Consider the following 18,972-nt stretch of genomic DNA (forward strand, 5'->3'; position numbering starts at 1 on the left):
GAGCATCCTTATAGTTTGACTACGATGTGTGAAGTGAAGAGGAGTTGGAAGAAATGAGCAGAGAAAGATGAGAATACTCTCCAACTGATCTTGGCTGGGAATTAATAAACAGACAACGTTGTTCACAGCCAAACAACAGAACTTCTCATTGTGTTTCAGAAAATCTATTCTAAAAATGACCCCATCACCCTGTCTACACTTTGTTGTGTTTCTCCATAACCACACTAAAGCACAGGAGCTCAACAGAGAAATACATAACAAACAAATCAGCACAATTGCTTTTATTGGAACTTTTAAAAGATGTGTTTTCTTTTATTTTCCTCCGGCCTTTGTCATAAAATACTAATCACTGTGACACAAAAAGCCAATTACTGATTTCATCGAGGTAATTTCAGACCAAAATACTCACTTAAAATAGGTGATAGCCACACATTTAGCTACACTGAATCATTATTATGGTTTCACTGTTTTCAGCCTTAAAAGGTGCAATCCATAACATACAGTTGCAAGAAAAAGTAAGTGAACCCTTTGGAACTACCTGGATTTCTGCATAAGTTGGTCATAAAATGTGTTCTGATCTTCATCTAACTCACAACAACAGACACACACAGGCTGCTTAAGCTAAAACCACACAAACAATTATATGTTTTCATGTATTTATTGAACACACCATGTAAACATTCACAGTGCAGGGTGGAAAAAGGATGTGAACCCTTGGATTTAATAACCCTCCTTTGGCAGCAATAACCTCAACCAAACGTTTCCTATAGTTGCATATCAGACCTGCACAACGGTCAGGAGGAATTCCTCTTTACAAAACTGTTTCAGTTCAGTAATATTCTTGGGATGTCTGGTGTGAATCGCTCTCTTGAGGTCATGCCACAGCATCTCAGTTGGGTTGAGGTCAGGACTCTGACTGGGCCACTCCAGAAGGCGTATTTTCTTCTGTTGAAGCCATTCTGTTGTTGATTTGCTTCTGTGCTTTGGGTCGTTGTCCTGTTGCATCACCCATCTTCTGTTGAGCTTCAATTGGTGGACAGATGGCCTTAAGTTCTCCATCAAAATGTCTTGATAAACTTGAGAATTGATTTTTCCGTCGATGATGGCAATCTGTCCAGGCCCTGAGGCAGCAAAGCAGCCCCACACCATGATGCTCCCTCCACCATACTTCACAGTTGGGATGAGGTTTTGATGTTGGTGTGCTGTGCCTTTTTTTCTCCACACATAGCATTGTGTGTTCCTTCCAAACAACTCAACTTTGGTTTCATCTGTCCACAGAATATTTTGCCAGTAGTGCTGTGGAACATCCAGGTGGTCTTTTGCAAACTTCAAACGTGGACAGCAGTAGCTTCCTCCGACCAATTTATGCAGAAATCCAGGTAATTCCAAAGGGTTCACATTCAGAAACACTTTTTGTTATATTCCATGGAATGCTCTTAACGTCCCGATAGCAATGAATACATTAAATGCTTTGACAATAAATACATAACAAAATGTCATCTGTGGAAGCCGTAGCGCTGTAAAAAGCACGACCAATCATCTGAGCCGGCTAAAGTAACTGGATGGCCTACCTGCCTGTCAGCCTTCCATCTGTGCACAAACTTATCTCGTGCCCTCATTGGTCATGTGTGCGTTTATGTGTGTTGGAGGAGGGGCTCTGGAAGAAAGTCTGAAGGAAGAGGCAGATTTTTTCCGGTTGTGTACTTTCCAATTCTAGCGCACTCCAGCTGGTTTCTCCATTCTTACCTACCCTACCTTTAATGTATAGTACATATCAGTCTTACAATTGACAGAGAAATAATCGTACTTTTAAGATTATATGAAATATTTAACAGCAAGTAGATTAATCAATAAAAACAGCATTTTACTTCATTACCTTTCGGTTACAAAACAAGTTAAACTCATCTGAGATGATGTTACAGTCACAGTTTATGGTGATCTGCCAACCAAACATTTGCTCCTCTTACTCAGTCACACAGCTTACTGTTTTTTAAGAACACTGTCAGTTGGTTACGTCATTTACTTTGTTGCCCATCCATCAAGTCCAGATGTCAAATGCTAGCATGAATTTAATGAGTATGCTAATAGATAGCTAAGCAACAGACTGCTGTTGTGTCGAGTAGCTCATACTTTATGAAGTCTGCTTGGTAACTCACCTGCTGTGCATGCTAGTCCCCATACCAATCCCTATTGTACAAACAGGAAGTCAGCCACAAATAAGCAGCGCATAGAACAAATCCATGGTAACATAACAGTACATGCTCAGTCTATTTGCTCATTGGTTGCCATGGGTAATGTTAATGTAGCTATAGGCATACAGATGCTAGTTTACTTGTCCACTACTTTTGTCCAGATTGAAATATCTCAAAACTATTGTATTACATCTATTATCAAGACATTTGGTTTGGCATTCATTACCATCGGTGATGCTGTCTGCTTTTTCCCAACCAATTCCTGCTGCAAGCTGCTGTTCATCTCGCTCAGCTGGGCTTTAAATACCTGGCTTCAACTCTGTAGACTCTGCTACATTGTTAGTTGTTGCCCTCTCGTTGTAAACCCAAGTTTGCTAACCCTGTGTGCTGTACCTGCCTGCAGCCTTACTGCCTGACAACTGCCTCCGTACCATACTGGATAACTCTCTGGATCAAAGATTTCCCCCTGCACTCACCTTGCCTGGCTTGCTCTGCTCAAACCTTCTGGCTCTCAACCCAAGTACCTGCTCACTTCTGACCAAGAGACTCCTTTTTTTCCAATACACTCTTTATTTTACAACAGCTCCCTGTCTCATTGTTGTGTGTGCTGCATTTGGGCTCAATCGGTCATCATGCATAATACCGTTAGCATGAATTGTAATATATTTTGCAAATACCCTGACTTATTATAGCAACATCTGGTCATGTTTTATTTGACACATTTTTCTTGAAGTAACAAAACTGCCAAACATGGCTGTTTCTAGTTTTTCCTAAATGAGCATTTGCTGCTTTTCTGTAATATATAATGTTGTAAACTTGTTAGCGATAAGAAGATTATCTTGGGTGCTGTGGAAATGTTTTTACACACATGTTATGACATTAACCCTTAAGAGTCCCTGGGGCCATTTTTCAGCCATTCAGGTTTTCATGTTGATGCCATTTTGGTTGTGTTGAATGAATATTGCTCAAACTTGCCAGAGGATATTCTTTTTTAGTGTATATTGAATTGTCGTCTACACAAAAACCGACAGATTAGTTCCTAGTGGCAAAAAATGCCCCATTGAAAATGCTTTTTTTGACCCCACATTTATTTTATCATAAACTCTTGATTTCCTTTATGTTAAGATTTCATTTTGAACTTCTAGCTTTCAATTTTCAATTTTTACATTTGTCTACAAGATGGCGATAATTTTAACCCTTTGAAGCCTGCAGCAACATGTCACACTTTTTACTGTTTTCTGCAAGGGTCACTTGCTACTGAAATGATGTGTGTGTGTGTGTGTGTGTGTGTGTGTGTGTGTGTGTGTGTGTGTGTGTGTGTGTGTGTGTGTGTGTGTGTGTGTGTGTGTGTGTGTGTGTGTGTGTGTGTGTGTGTGTGTGTGTGTGTGTGTGTGTGTCTAACTTCAAAAGACCTTTCTCTTAGAAGGCCACACTGCGTAATAATCTAATTAAATAATAAAAACAATGAGTTCTCGCAAAACAAAGTTTTGGTTCTCGCAAAACAAAGTTTTGGTTCTTTGACAGATGACATCCTGCAGCATATTGTGTCCATGACAAACCTGCATGGGAGACGGTCAATTGCAGAGTGGCGAGATATGGACACAGAGGAACTGCGGGCTTACGTGGGGCTGCTCATTTTGGCCGGTGTTTACAGATCAAAAAATGAATCGACCCTCAGCCTCTGGAGTGAGAAATCGGGACGGAGCATTTTCCGAGCCACGATGTCCCACAAGAGGTTTCACCAGATCAGCCGAACACTGCGGTTCGACGACAAGCTATCCCGACCGCGGCGCCGTGATGACAAGCTGGCTGCCTTCCGCAAAGTCTGGGATATGTGGACGCACCGCCTGCCGATGCTGTTCAGCCTATTCAGCGACGTCTGCGTGGATGAACAGCTCGTCCCTTTCAGAGGCAGGTGCAGCTTCAAGCAGTACATGCCAAAAAAGCCGGCCAAATACAGTATAAAGATTTGGGCAAACTGTGATGTCAAATCATCATACACCTGGAAACTGCAGGTGTATACAGGCAGTCCTTCTGAAGTCAACCAGGGGATGAGGGTGGTCCTAGAGATGACAGAGGGGCTCCGGGGACACATCATTACCTGTGACAATCTTTTCACGTCCTTCGCACTGGCTGAGGAGCTGCTCAGGAGAAAACTGGCCCTGGTTGGCACAATTCGCCGAAACAAGTCTGAGCTTCCCCCTATTGTGCTCCAGGCAAGAGCGAGCGCAATCCTCTCCTCCACCTTTGCCTTTACGAAGACCCACACACTGGTCTCTTACATCCCTCGACAGGGCAGGAATGTGCTGCTTCTAAGCACGAAACACTGCAGCCCAGACGTAAGCGACGAAATGAAGAGAAAGCCAGTCATAATCAAAGACTACAACTGATGCAAAGGTAGGCACACATGTATTCTTAATCTTATATTATTGTCTGAAATATATGTAGGTTTTTTTCAAATGAGCATTTTCCTATAAAATAATTAATATTTGCATCATGAGAGAAAATGCTTGGAATCATTTATTCAAATTGTCTTGTTTTATGTTTTTGTTGTTGCCACCTACTCCTGCAGGAGGAGAACAAATCGCTGGCCACTTGCCCTCTTCCACAACCTGGTTGACATTTCCCATTACAACGCCTACGTCCTGTGGACATCAATCGAGCCATCCTGGCAGCAGCAGAAACCGTACAGGAGGAGGCTCTTCATTGAAGAGGTGGGAGAAATGCTGGTGACCCCACACATCAAGAAGAGAGGGCGCCTTCCCCGCTCATCAGCCGCTGCAACAATGGTGTCAGATCTGCAGGGTGCTGCTGCAGGCCCCTCTCTCATCAGTGAACGGAAGAGCAGGAGGCAGTGCCACTTTTGCATGGACAGAAGAGTTTGCAGCACCTGCTGCAAATGTGGGAAATTCATATGCAAGGACCACAGTCTGTCCATTTGCAGCACCTGCTCCACCTGAGCTGGACTCTCACAGCCACACAGTGTTCATTCAATGTTCATCTTTGTAAAATAAATGTTTTTCTGTTTCAAAATGATCTTGTATTATTCATGTTAGTCAGGCTGGAGTAGCTTTAAAAGATTTACTCTTTGAAAGTGGGAAAAATATGAATATATCATATTTTTATAGCAGCTTTTGTGAAGGTGGCATTTTCTGGCCTTAGGAACACCAGTGTGAGTTTTTGTTTAAATCTAACACTGCAAAAAAAATACAATGCATTCAAATTCATTTTGCTGCCAATCATTGACCAATCTAGGGACCTAATAATAACAATAGTCAAATATTCCTTGAAATTTATTTTTTGAAAATTATTCTAGTTTTTTGTTCTTTTCAATAAAAAAACTGTGGAGTTTTTTTCAACAAACTGGCATTTAAAGGGTTAAAATCCCCAAAATATAATTCATATTTCATATGTGTATGTCAGGCTGGAGTAGTTTCAAAAGACTGACTCTTTGAAAGTGGAAATAAATATTAATATATCATATTTTTATAGCAGTTTTTGTGAAGGTGTCATTTTATGGCCTTAGGAACAAATACGTTTTTTTTTTAAGGGACTCTTAAGGATTAAATGGCAAATTAAGTCATACATTAAAAAAAAAAAATGTACAGATTATTTAGGCCTTACAGAAAATAATAATAAATTACAACCCTATTGCCATATGTTTGGGTTTATACTCAAGCAAAAATGAAATGACATGTTCCAAGACACTTCAAGTATAATACGGCTATGCCTTTTCCCATGGAAGAGGCAGGGGCGCCGCCAGGGATTTTGGGCCCCATGAAAATATATCACATTGGGCCCCACCACCAGGCACAGGCCACTTTGTTTATAAATTACTTCGAGGGCCGTACGAAATGGTCTAGCGGTCCGTATACGGACCGGGGGCCGGAGATTCCCCACCCCTGCTTTAATATAATAACATTAGTATTAATATCATAACCAAAATGTCGGTGATTAACATTTTGTTTACCTAATACAGACTGATCACTCAACGCTTCAAACTGTCCATCATCCAAATAGACTAAAAGCAGTTTTTTGTTTTATGTAGATCATTGGCTATGTGGGAAAATACTGTGTTTGAAATGTATAATTAAAATTAGATGTTAGCCTTTTGTTTTGATATATATATATATATATTTTTTTTTTTTTGTATTCCAGTCTCCCTTCAAATATGTTAAGCGGCATGTCAATCAACACAATGCTGCTCACCTCCTTCAGTTGGGAGAAAAGCTGGTTCAGGTTCAGCATTATGGGGGGACAGGGCTGCTGAACCTAGAGATGGATCTGTTGGTCCTGGCACCAGGGGGGGGGGGACAACTGATTTAGTATGAATAGGCGCTAAAAATGTGCCTGCATTTATTAAAGGTAGGGAGGTAAGAATGGAGAAACCAGCCTGAGTGCGCTAGAATCTGAAAGTACACAACCAAAAAAAAATCTGCCCCTTCCTTCAGACTTCCTTACAGAGCCCCTCCTCCAACACACACAAACGCGCACATGACCAATGAGTGCACGAGATGTGTGCACAGTTGGAAGGCTGACAGGCAGGTAGGCCATCCAGTTATTTTAGCCGGGCTGGCTCAGATGATTGGTCGTGCTTTTTACAGCGCCGCGGCTTCCACAGATGACATTTTTGTATGTATTTATTGTCAAAGCATTTAATATATTCATTGCTATCAGGATGTTAAGAGCATTCCATGGAATATAACAAAAAAGGTTTTTCTGAATGGAATTACCTACCCCACCTTTAAATGTCAGCTAAAAGAGCAGTGCAATTAAAAACCTCTGAATTGTCTGTACTTAATGTCAGCTTAGTAAAAAAAAACATTAGCTAACAGACTAATTTCCACCACTCATGGACCACCACACCCACCTTTTCTTGTGAAAAACTGGGTGACATGCTGTCGCCCTTTAGTCCCTCTCTCTTGTCTTTCTCTCCTTTCTCTTCTTTTCTTAGAGCCTGACTTTGTTGGTCGTTGAAACATGGTACAACAACACACGTACGTAGGCTAAGTACTAGCATCCCTCCTCACATGCTTTCACTCTCTGCAAGTGCCGGTGCCCGAACCGCGTTTGGAGGCAGGACCAAACCATTAAATAGAAGGGGGTGTACATAGGCTTTGGATAATTAACTTTTGGAAGAAAATAAGTTAAATGAATCGTAAGTTTAGTGAGTCCTTTATCAATATAACGTTTTATTAATGTTAATTATTGAGGATTGATGAAAGGTTAGTTATATATTTTTTTCTTAATGTTCTAAATATTTTGGGGCCCCCGTCAGTCACGGGCCCTTAGAATCGTCCTAACTTTTCACCCCCTTACTGGGAAGAGGCATAGCAGGAAAGAGTTTACAATTGATTTGTTAACAAGAGGAAGGGGTCTGTTTACCTTAAATAACAGCATTTAATTGAAACGATCTGGTGTCTATTTATCACCTGATATCCTGGCAAGACCAAGACGTTGTTAATTGTAGCTTTGGGAGAGATATTCTGCAAAAGGAGGATTTCTTTTTTAATGGATGTATAGAGCAACTCTGCCATATGCCATATCTCATATGTTTTCCCCACTTTTCAACCATTTGCACCTTTCTTTTTTAATCTCAGCAATTTGACCTTTGATCCGAAAACGAGACGTCTGATAGGATAGCCAGACGCCCACATGTGTGTCAGTGTCAGAGGTTAAGTCTCATGGGAGGGGTTCCCATACCGATGGCAGGCAACCCAAAGACAAACCAATTTGTCAGAGTAACTGACTGTGACACAGCCCTCAGACTAATCAGCCACTTCTGACTGCTGCTAGTTTGGCTGTCGATAATCCCACAGTTATAGATTTTTGGTAAATTCAGGGAGGTAAGGACCTTACATTTGTTAAGATCGTTGTCCTAACAATGCTGGTATAAACCTCAGATTTTTAAAAAGCTTCTGATTTTAAGGAGCTATACAAAAATAAATGTTTTCAACTCCTTCCACCAACCATTTAACTTAAGGTTCTTCCACTACAATTGCAGAATGTTAGTGCACTGCAAGAGGTTAATGAGTATGCTAACTGGAGTCATGGCGTAGTTAGCTAACAATTAGCATAAAGACTGGAAATAAAGAAAAAATCTAGCACATACAAGTGACCACTTTAAAGCTCCCTAGTTGGACATGATGCGTTTCGTTAAGCCCGTACGAACTACAATGTTCAAATACTGCACCCCATTGTTCAGCATAGTGTAACTTTGTTTGCTAAAAACATCTAAGACTTGTGTGGAGAAAGGGGGAAACCAAGATATATTCACAGAACATGCAATAAAATATGTTTCTTCATGCAAAACAGATCCAGGAATTGTTTTGATTCAATTATGTTGTTTATATAAGTGGTCAAACGAAGGCGGGTCATTTGGTCTTGTGTGTGTCTGTGTGTCTGTGTGTGGTCAGTGTGTATGTGTGGTCATTAATGAGAGTATGCCCAAGGACCTCTTGCGGTTGGCATGACACATGTTTTGAAATAAATATTTATTGACTGTTTTCTATGTTTTCATTGACTGCTGACTCATTACTCTTCATTGGTGGTCTTTATTGGCTTATTTGGACAATAGTATGGTTTAAAGCTAAAGGAACCTAACACATACTGTAGCTAAGTACATTGCAGATTGTCTTTTTCTTTTGACAACAATTGTGTCTTTGTATTAAGCTAATTAAGCAGTTAGCCTCCAAAGAACGCAAGAGAGTGAATAAAGTGTCTATTTCATGGAACATAGAGTTGGGGATTGTTGGAACAGCGAAGACATCATTTAGAGGGTTTCAGTTAGTCTTATCTTGTTTCTGTCCAGTTTGAATGAGGTGTGTTGGTGTTGTTGCTGTTGTTGTTGTTGTTGTTGTTGTTGTTGTTGTTGTATTTACCCAATAGGTATAAGAAAAGCTTTTAAGTTTAAGATAAGGGAAAGGAGTCCTACACACACAGTGAGTCAGACAGTAGCTGATAACACAGAGGCAAGCAATCAGTTTCCCAGGGGGCCAAGCAAGCACAGTGCAGTGCCTTACACCCAGTGACCCACACACAGTACGTCGGCTGGGCTTAGCTGTTTTACAGTATGTTTAAAATCACATACTATATAGATATCCTGTGTAATGTATCATATTTATCAATCAACATATACAGAACTTCCTAGTGTTGTGATTCCATCATCAACCATATCTGTAATGGGTGGTTTGCTATCTGAGGCTGTAAAAGCTAACATTCATCACCATGAAGGACGCCCACCTCTTAATATAAAAAAATGCAACTCAGATGGCTCTTAAATGTCAACATGCCACGCTGCAATGAATACACACTGTGTTTACAGGCCTGTAAAGCAATTCTAACTCAGGGGGTCATCTTTATTGTACCCACAGAGAGAGCCGATTGTGTGGTTCTGATTGTGCAATCCACTAAAGTTCCCTATAAATATCTCTACTGAGCATGACGGAAGAGGAGACACCATAAAAATGCTGCTGGAAGGATTCGACCCAAAGCTAGCAAAGGGGCTGATTGTGACAGGAGCCGTGCAATAGAACACAAAATGAAAGTATGAAAGAAAGTCACTGTAGCACAGGGAGATTGGTGAGGCCTGGCCTATCCACATGTCAAGGCACTTTATGTGACATATATAGCTCTTACACAAGAGTTTCCTCATTCTCCTGATGCAACAGTGACATTGATTATTCTTTTAAAGCCCAGCCTTAAAACCTTTTTTGTATTCACATTCATTTTAAGTAACTTTGTCTGCATCATCGCTTAACCCTGGAGACATCTAATTCCTCTCCATGTCTTTTGCTCCTCCATCCTCACAAAACCTGCAGATCAAATACCATCACCAGAAAGAAATGGATCAATAATATGTATACCAGCACTTTATGACCTTCCAACTCTGTTGTTATGGTCTTGTTATGATAAGGCGACGAAAACTACTTTGAAAAGGTTACAGAAAATCGTTTGGTCATGGTTAAAAGACACTACCGTTGACTTCTGTTGAGTTGGTGAGGTTGAGCCATCTCGCTCATTCCACCATGATCCCCATTGCCTGGCCCGTGGCCTGGACGGCGCAGCGTTGGACACGGAGACAAATGTCCGTGACCGCTGCCATCTCGTCCAGAGTGGCTGGCCCCGGGTTACCCGACAGGTCCTCGCAGAGCTCCGCTTGGTAAGCGGTTAGCAGCGAGGACACGTTCAGGGCCCTGGCGGACAGCGCTGCCGCTTTGTAGGACTTTTCAGTCATTGTCGACTGAAAACGGTCCGACTTTGCTGGCAGCGTGGGGTTCCTGCTTGGTGACGGGCCCATCCTCGGTAGGAGGTGGGCCGCTACCAGCGGTTACATGGGTGGTATGCGGAGCAGGCCGAGCTTCTCCATTCCGTCACAGTCTAGGGAGGAGGCACCCTGGATTGGGACCTTGTTGCTGAAGGGCCGGTCTCTCCACGAGACCGACACCTCATCCAACATCTCCGGGAAGACTGGAAGGAGTTGTCTCCTTCTCCCCGCTGTTTGGGGAAGATGTTTTCCCTCGTAGCGGGACCTGGAGGTCTCCTTGGCCATTTCAGGCCACAGGACGTTGAGTCTGGCCGCAGCGCGTTTACACGCGGCCTGCAGGTCCATGCTCAGACCGGGCGAAGCTGGTGTGCTATCGCCCGGGAGAGCAGCCCTCGCTCCAGGCTTTGCAGCGTGAGCCGATGACATGAAGGTGTCCTCTTCCTGTTCATCCGACTCGGACAGGAGGAACGCCAGGGCGTCCTCTTCTTTGTCCTCCTCGTAGTCCAGCTCGAGGACATCCTCCGCGGGTGAGACCATGGTGAGGTCTAACCGGGAGCCCCAGCTTGGTGGAGCGCGGGAAACCGTTCCCGCGTGTCTTGCCGTCACCGGGTCCCGGCCTGCCAGGGCGTGGGATTCCGGTTCTGTAGCCATCGCAGATAATGAGCACCAGACAGACACGGAGAGGGGTTCACTCTCTGTGGCGGACGCCCCCGTGTCTTGACTGCCGGCCGGCGGGTCCGTGGACATGGGGGGGTCCTGCTCCGACAGGCTAGCTTGTCGTGCTAACCGTCGGCGGAGGCTCTTTACTGTGAAGCGGACACAATGTCCGCACGAGCCAGGGTTGTCGATAGCGCCTCGGGCGTGATCCAGCCCGAGGCAGGACGAACAGACCTGGTGTGTGTCTGTGCCCGAGATCTTCAACCCGCAGCCACCGAGTCGAGCCACCGAGTCCCTGACTCCTCTGGTGTGAGGGAGAGGGGCGTCCATCTTGTTCGCCTCGTTGGCGTGGAGAGGGCCCGCTCTCGACAGGTAGGATGGGAGAAAAATATGTTACCACCTTGTCCTTAATCCGGAGAAAAGGTGTGGGTCTTTTATTCCCGGAGAATACTGACTGGAGTGACAGTATGCTCTTTTAATCCTTTCTTCCTCCGTGGAGAAGAGAACAGAAAAAACGTCCTCGCTACCGTGGTGAGAGAGAGGGAGCGAGCTAGCAACAGGTGTGCTGCTAGCTTAAAAAAATCAGACCTACCTTACTTTCTCGGGGAGAGAAGGGCGAGGTCGATTTTAATACTAACTGCGTTAGTACTACCGTCTTCCTGCGAAGCAGAAGGAGTAGCCGGCGAGCGCCCGTCGACCGAAATGGGTATTTGGGTTCAGTCTGTGGACCGTGAAGCTACTGTAGAGATGTGCTCTGAAGCAAGAAGAGGTGTTTGAATGACGCATGCGTTGTGGCGCAAGCTACTTATAGGGGGTGAATTCCCTGACGCTGACGTCAAGATCACCAGCCAATCAGGATTGGCGTAATGAGATTGATGCTTCTGTTTGCTCCGCGATGAGGCGCATCCCATAGTGAGACATCGAACGGAGTGTTATGAATGAGAACGGCCACCCTTCACCACTAACAGTATTATGGTGGAGCTGTCCGTAGTGCTGAGATTTTACACCACTGCTTCCATTCTTACTCGACCTACTAATCAAAACCACCCCATTGCAAAGAAAGAATTGTAAGGTGGACGAGCCAGCGCTCCTTTATCACCTCACTTGCTCATTGTTGTGGGACATTCTCACAGAAAGCACATGTGAACCAAACGTGCCAACGCCTGCTCGCCCTTGGCTAAATCTGCTGCTGCCGTTCAACTGCCACAAATGTAGGTGGTCATCTCATTTGTGTAATTGCATTTGAGAGCCCACTTGCCTCCTCATTGGATGAGTGGAAATATAATGCCTGAATTTGCAGACGGCACGCTTTCCGTTGTGTGAAGTAATAAGATAAGAGAGTTGTTGGCGCAGAATCAAAAGTGATATCACCTGACAGGAGATGGTGCATCCAATTCTGAGAGCTATAAAAAAAGATTCAGACAGCAACAGGAAGAGGCTTAATAGCACCGCTGCTCATCAAACTATCTCCGCAAGAGGAAGATAAGATCAAAAGGCGCCGAGATAAAAGCAGCACGGCCAAAGACAGACCACCACAGGGCATGATGGGATGCAGAGGCCGTAGAGAGAGTGTGTGTGTGTGTGTGTGTGTGTGTGTGTGTGTGTGTGTGTGTGTGTGTGTGTGTGTGTGTGTGTGTGTGTGTGTGTGTGTGTGTGTGTGTGTGTGTGTGTGTGTGTGTATAATGTAGAAAGAGTGAAGTATGAATCCACCCACCCCTACACACACACACACACACACACACACACACACACACACACACCGATGTGTTGTTGGGTCATTGAACAATCAGGACATTATTTTCAATTGTATCTGTTTTTACACTGGTTCACTGCTGGCCCATGTTTGTGGGTCTAAACATCGCTGACATGGTTGCGTTTCATCAATCACATCATTTGAATAATCAGTTGTGAGATCGTATTGACATTGTGTGTTTGTGTTTGCAGATAAAAAGATGGACGCCAACCACTGCTTAAAAAACAGGATCATATCAATAAACCATGAGCATTCAAGTAGAACGAGCTGTATACTGTACAGTTGTCACTATTGATATTAACAAGGGCTCTCTTCAAGTGTCCCAGTAAACGATTGCAGTGTGAAACTGAAGCCCTTGAGTTCCAGCCATCAATCATTTGACTCTGCAAGGCCTATGAATGTCAATAAGATCTCACAACTGATTATTCAAATGATGTGATTGATGAAACGCAACCATGTCAGCGATGTTTAGACCCACACACATGGGCCAGCAGTGAACCAGAATAAAAACTGTTCAACAATTGAAAATAATGTCCTGATTGTTCAATGACCCTGAGCGGAGGAGGTTGCTGGTGTGTTCAAACAGACCTTACAACTTGATGAGGATGTAGAAACATATGCCAATACATTTGTCCAATTTATCGTGAATTTTGTGAAAACCACTCACGTTTGTAGTCATCTAACTCAATAGTAATCATGCAATGGCCAGACCTAAACAAAAAACGGCAATTGTTCTGGGTGGCGCGAAGCAGAGGATGCAGCTACAGTGCCATTCCAAAATAATACCACAGATGGCTGAAGTAGAGGTTAATGTTGCAGTAAACACATGAACAATGTTTAGCCCACAGTCCAAAACACTAATGAGTTAGACTATCCAAATACAGGCCATTTAGCTAATTGACCGATAAAAAGTATGTATGCCTCAGACATCTTCCACCTTTACATTTATTGTAGGGACAGAGGGATATCTTTTTCACAGCCAGTAGACAGAACCAAATACATATAAAAAGAGCTAAACAGATAGATATACAAATGTAATATAGACAGAATTAAAGATCTATTCATTTATCCAACAACGGTGTCAGCTGTTCTCTCATTAGGGCGGATTGCCTAAGACAGAAATCCTTCACACAGCAATTTAAAACCAATGATGCCACTGTTAACCCACTCAGTCTAACAGAAACGCGTGTGACTGCTCCCTGTACAGCTATCTGGAAATAAACCAATTAATGCAGCTCCGTGTCTCCAGGGAAACGGACGGTCAGGACCACATGAGAATACATGGCCTGTGTGTGTGCTGTGCAAATTCCCATTGGAACGAACAGATGTACTTGACGGTGAATTAGAAGACTAGCTTATTTTTCACAGCGCTAGTTAGTGTGTGTGTGTGTGTGTGTGTGTGTGTGTGTGTGTGTGTGTGTGTGTGTGTGTGTGTGTGTGTGTGTGTGTGAGATAGGTAAATAATGGTTCACTGAAAAATACCCTTGGCTGTTGGAGTCGAGGAGAAGGAGAAGTTACGTTACGATTTCCATCAGTTTGACTGTTGTGAGCATTTGTGTTGCTTAGTTTTCACTTTGTTCTCTAAAGAATTCAAGGTTTCATGTCACAAACGAACAGTGTTGGGACTAACGCGTTACTGTAACGCCGTTATCTTTGGCAGTAACTAGTACTCTAACGCATTACTTTTTAAATTCAGTAACTCAGTTACCGTTACTACATGGTGCGTTACTCCGTTACTGAGTTAGTTTTTTTATATAGTCAACAGCCAGGTGAACAGAGATGAGAACTGTACTTAAGTACAGTACTTGAGTAAATGTACTTAAGTACTTGTACTTCCTGTGTCACATGCGGAGACGGGCTGTGGGCGTGTTTACTAACAAGACTATCATGGCGGCGGCGGAGCTCAAGTCTAGTTTCTCCACCTGGAGATATTCTCACTATTTCACTTTTGTCGAGCACAAAGAAAAGAACGTTTTAGTTAAATGTAAGTTGTGTCCTGGCGGGTCAAAGAGCCTATCTACTGCCCAAACCAGTCATTCAAATCTCTTAAAACATCTGCACAAACAACATGCTGGGACGAAGCTAGTAGCTAAGACCACAGAGACTCAGCCGACGCCACTCCACCTCCACCTGCACCTCAGCAACAGCGGCTGGATTTTAACCGAGGGACTGCTAGCCAGGGGAAAGTCGATAAAGCCATTGCACGGTATGTTGTAGAACACATGCAAGCTATTGCTACAGTGGAGTCACCCGCGTTCAGGGAGCTAGTTAGCATGATAGCATGTCCGGGCGGCACACGGCATATGGGACGGAAAACTTTTTCCAACTACCTGGAGAAAGAATATACAAAAATGTAAAGCCAGCTAATATCGATGCTATCCAGATTGCATATAATGCATGTCAAGTTGATCAACAGATTGTATTATTCTCCAATGCAATAACAGTACTGAAATGAAGGCTATAAGGGCATTCATATAATGGGAGCCCTTTTTTTAAGTAACTAAAACGTTACTTTTCACAGTAACGCATTACTTTTTGGTGTAAGTAATCAGTAAAGTAACTGAGTTACTTTTGAAATGAAGTAACTAGTAATGGTAACTAGTTACTGGTTTTCAGTAACTAGCACAACACTGCATACGGCTGCTGTTGGCGAAGGTGTGCATGTAAATGTGTGTGTGTACGAACCCTTGACATACTCTTTTTACGGCTAGTTTTTCTAGTACCGTATGAGAAAAGACCTCGTCTAACATATACTGCATAATCCTAATGGCTTGCTGTTAAACATAACAATCACCAGCGACCATCCATATGAAACAACAGTCAATGCCAGACGTCTGACTGCATCGGAGTCCAGCCTGTCCACGCTAAACACATTGCTATGATATGTCTCTATTTGTCTGTTTTTCAGACAGAGGTGTGGTTTAGGCAGGTGGTAGGGGGTCGCGTTGGAACTCAAGTCACACTTTGGGGAGTGTTGGCGGACTAGTTATAGATAATGGGACCTGTGCGGCCATTAATGATTGATCACGTTTGATCAAATTTAAAGAGGCTTGCAGCCCCCATTCCGCTCTTCTCTCGCACACAAATAAGTGCAAGTTTTGCGACACAATTATGGCAAGCTTTGCTTAAGCTACGTCGTGCAGATGTGTCACTGTGATGCGAGGGAGCCCATTTGTACAGTTGCAAGGACCGCCTCCAGAGTAATCACAAACTCGAGGGTTTACTGAACACATGAGAAGATAAATAAGAGAAAAAGGTGGATTGCAATTAAACAGCTGTTTTGTTTAAAGAGCTTACGAAATGCTTTTAGCACCTGTTAGTGGGCTTAGTATATGATAGAGGTTGCATTTGTATTGTGGAATGTGCCATATGATTTTTTTATTATTGATCTATTTTTAATAAATCACGATTATAACAGCATACAAAAGTTGTCAGTTAGTAACAATCGTTCGTTGCGCCGGAAACATCAACTTCGGCCATTTCCGGCGGTGACGTCATGAGTGGAACACAGCTGAGCTCAGTCCCGTTTGAATGCATTGAAGGGCCAAATATTACGACAAAGGATGCACAGCAATAAGACGCCAAGAATAATTGGCAAGCGATATGTTGTATGGGGATGTGGGGCCGTCTCAACATCTGGTTATGGGATGTTTTTGTGGCCAAAAAATGATCAAATGTTGCGTATATGGACAAAACAAGTGCGTCGTACGAGGCGGACGTTTGCTAGACCAGGTAACCCGGGGTCGATGAAACCGACGATGTGTGGGGCAGCACATCGAGAGATCGTGTTTCGAACAATCAACAATGCCCGCTAAGGAGAGAGAGTAAACGCTTTCTCGAAGGTTCGTTTTGCTTTCTTACAACGTTACGTTAACTCAACCTTACGTTTGCCATGAGGCTATGTTACTTCCCTTAAGAGCTAGCTGTCTTAGCTAACAACAGTTAGCAGCTAACGTTTTCTGCAGTTTGTGTTTCCACTGAAAAACGTGATGTAGTTATTTAAGGGTAAGTTAACTAAACGTTATCTTACAAGTAGAGAGAGTTAAGTTGTGTTTAAAATAGTCAATGTAATGCACGTTAAAGGTTTTGTGTTGAGCATGAAGTTAGCTTTACTGTAGCTCACCAAAGGTTAGCATGTTAAGCTGCACTTTCTGTGGCAGCTCGCTTAATACAAAGAGGGGTTTTGTGCTTCATTGTAAACTTTTCTTACAAATGTGTGTTAATCTACCTGAAATTGTAGGGACAGTTTTGTTCTACTCAACTATACAGACCATTGTTGAGGAGATGCAAAACATACTGTAAATGAGTTGGGTCTGACATATACTTTGAGTAATGTTACTTTGCTGCTAAAAAATGAAACATTATCAGATGAGGACATCACCAAAGTGTGTGAGTCTGTCAGGGGATTTGATCTGTTCTTTGCATGTCGTACAGGGCCTGTACACACTGCTCTGGTATGAATTAAAAATATAATTGTAAAATGTATGTCTCTCGCTCTTGTCATCATTCAGGCTTTGCATTTGAACTCCTATGACTGGTTGCGGACTTGAAGGGAACGACTCCATGGCCTTCCTGACATCCAGGAAAAAGGTGAGATTCTAATCCATTTCAATGCCAACAGCCAGTCATTGTTTTTAACTTTTTTAATATGATTTTTTTGGGGAATTTCTGTTTTATTGGATAGTAGAAATCTACTGGAACCTAACACCAGAGAGAGAGAGATAGAGGGAGGAGATGATATGCAGCAAAAGGCCAAGCCGGATGGTTGCTGCTCCGTGTGGAGCGTGTTCTATCAGGTAAAGCACTTTGGTACCCAGTTATTTATGGTATTGAGTTTAAATTTAGCCTTTGGAAGGTCATTTCTGCATTGTAAAGACTGAAAAAACATTTATTTGTCTCAACATTCCTGTAATAATTTGTTTTTTTATTGTTGATATTGTTTTGTTCTTTATTTTTGTTGTGAGAATCACTTTGCAATTGTGTAAGTGCTATATACATAATTATACTAATATTATTGTTGTTACCATCATTACCATTATTTAAAAAAATGTCTTTGTTTTCTTTATTTATCGCTGCAGAAAGGATCATGCCAGCCCACATCAAACACCTGATCAAGAACTTGTGAATCTTCAGGCAGAAAAGATGAAAACACCTGTTCAAAGTTCCAGTTTCCTGTACATGGAACCATGCCTGTCCTCTGTTCCACATGTCTTCAGTCAGTCCTGAGGCCTGTACTACGAAGCAGGATGTTCTCTTCGCGGCTAACTTCAGGGAAAACTCCGGCTTTCCGGTCCTACGAAGCTGGTTCTCTTTTTAGCGGGCTAGATCTCCATGGTAACTTATGCTGAACGGCTAAACTGCCCCGGAGCAGGTTAGGTTGCAGGCTAAGAGCTCAACTCAGTGAAAGCACCACCTGCTGACCAATCAGAGCTCAGTGTGCGGAGTTTAAAGCGATCAAGTCATATTACAGGAGAAAGGAAACACAGAAAAACTGCCGTCGCAGGAAAGACGGCCGGCAAAAATCACCGACTGTGTGAACGTGAACATGAATAGAATATCACCTCCATCTTCAGAGCAATCTGACTATCATAACATTAGCGTTAAGAAAGCTTACTTAAATATCGGCCACAACATCAGTACCCAGGTCAGAGTAACATTAAGTACAGTCCGCGGCATATCACTTCATAATGTATCATATATCTCCTGATCTGAGTCAGCTGAGCCGTATCTGGCCGTGCAACACTCACTGTGTCACAGACAGGATGCAGGAGTATTATTTTAAGCAACACATAAGTTGAGGAAACACTCGAGACAAATGTAATTGAAGTCAGATCGTGTTTTAGACGGGCAGTGATATCATAAACCTGTTAATGTACGCATTCAAACACGTGTTCTGTTCCCAGCTGTATTCACCTTGCAGGTGCAGCTCTGAGGCTCTGATCCTGATCAAGTGTTTAAGTCATGGATGTTTAAAGTTTAACTTCTTCATTTTTGACTAGTATTAAAGTTCACTTTTCATTCAGGAAGTATGACGCTGGGCTGTCAGTACGCTTCTCCATGTCTGTGATTGGTCGAATGCTCCAGATACCACCCCTTTCATGTGA

General features: G+C 42.9%; 1 protein-coding gene and 1 pseudogene across 5 annotated transcripts in view; one reads left to right on the top strand and one right to left on the bottom strand.

The window, feature by feature from the left end:
* The window catches only part of sorcs2 (sortilin-related VPS10 domain containing receptor 2), a 323,412-nt gene that overhangs the window by 204,407 nt on the left and 100,033 nt on the right, over positions 1 to 18,972 (bottom strand). The gene's annotated exons all lie outside the window — the stretch shown is intronic.
* Positions 1,103 to 5,152, top strand: LOC139435770 (piggyBac transposable element-derived protein 4-like; annotated as a pseudogene).

The sequence above is a fragment of the Pseudochaenichthys georgianus genome, chromosome 18 (genome assembly GCF_902827115.2).
Source record: "Pseudochaenichthys georgianus chromosome 18, fPseGeo1.2, whole genome shotgun sequence".
Lineage (NCBI taxonomy): Eukaryota > Metazoa > Chordata > Actinopteri > Perciformes > Channichthyidae > Pseudochaenichthys > Pseudochaenichthys georgianus.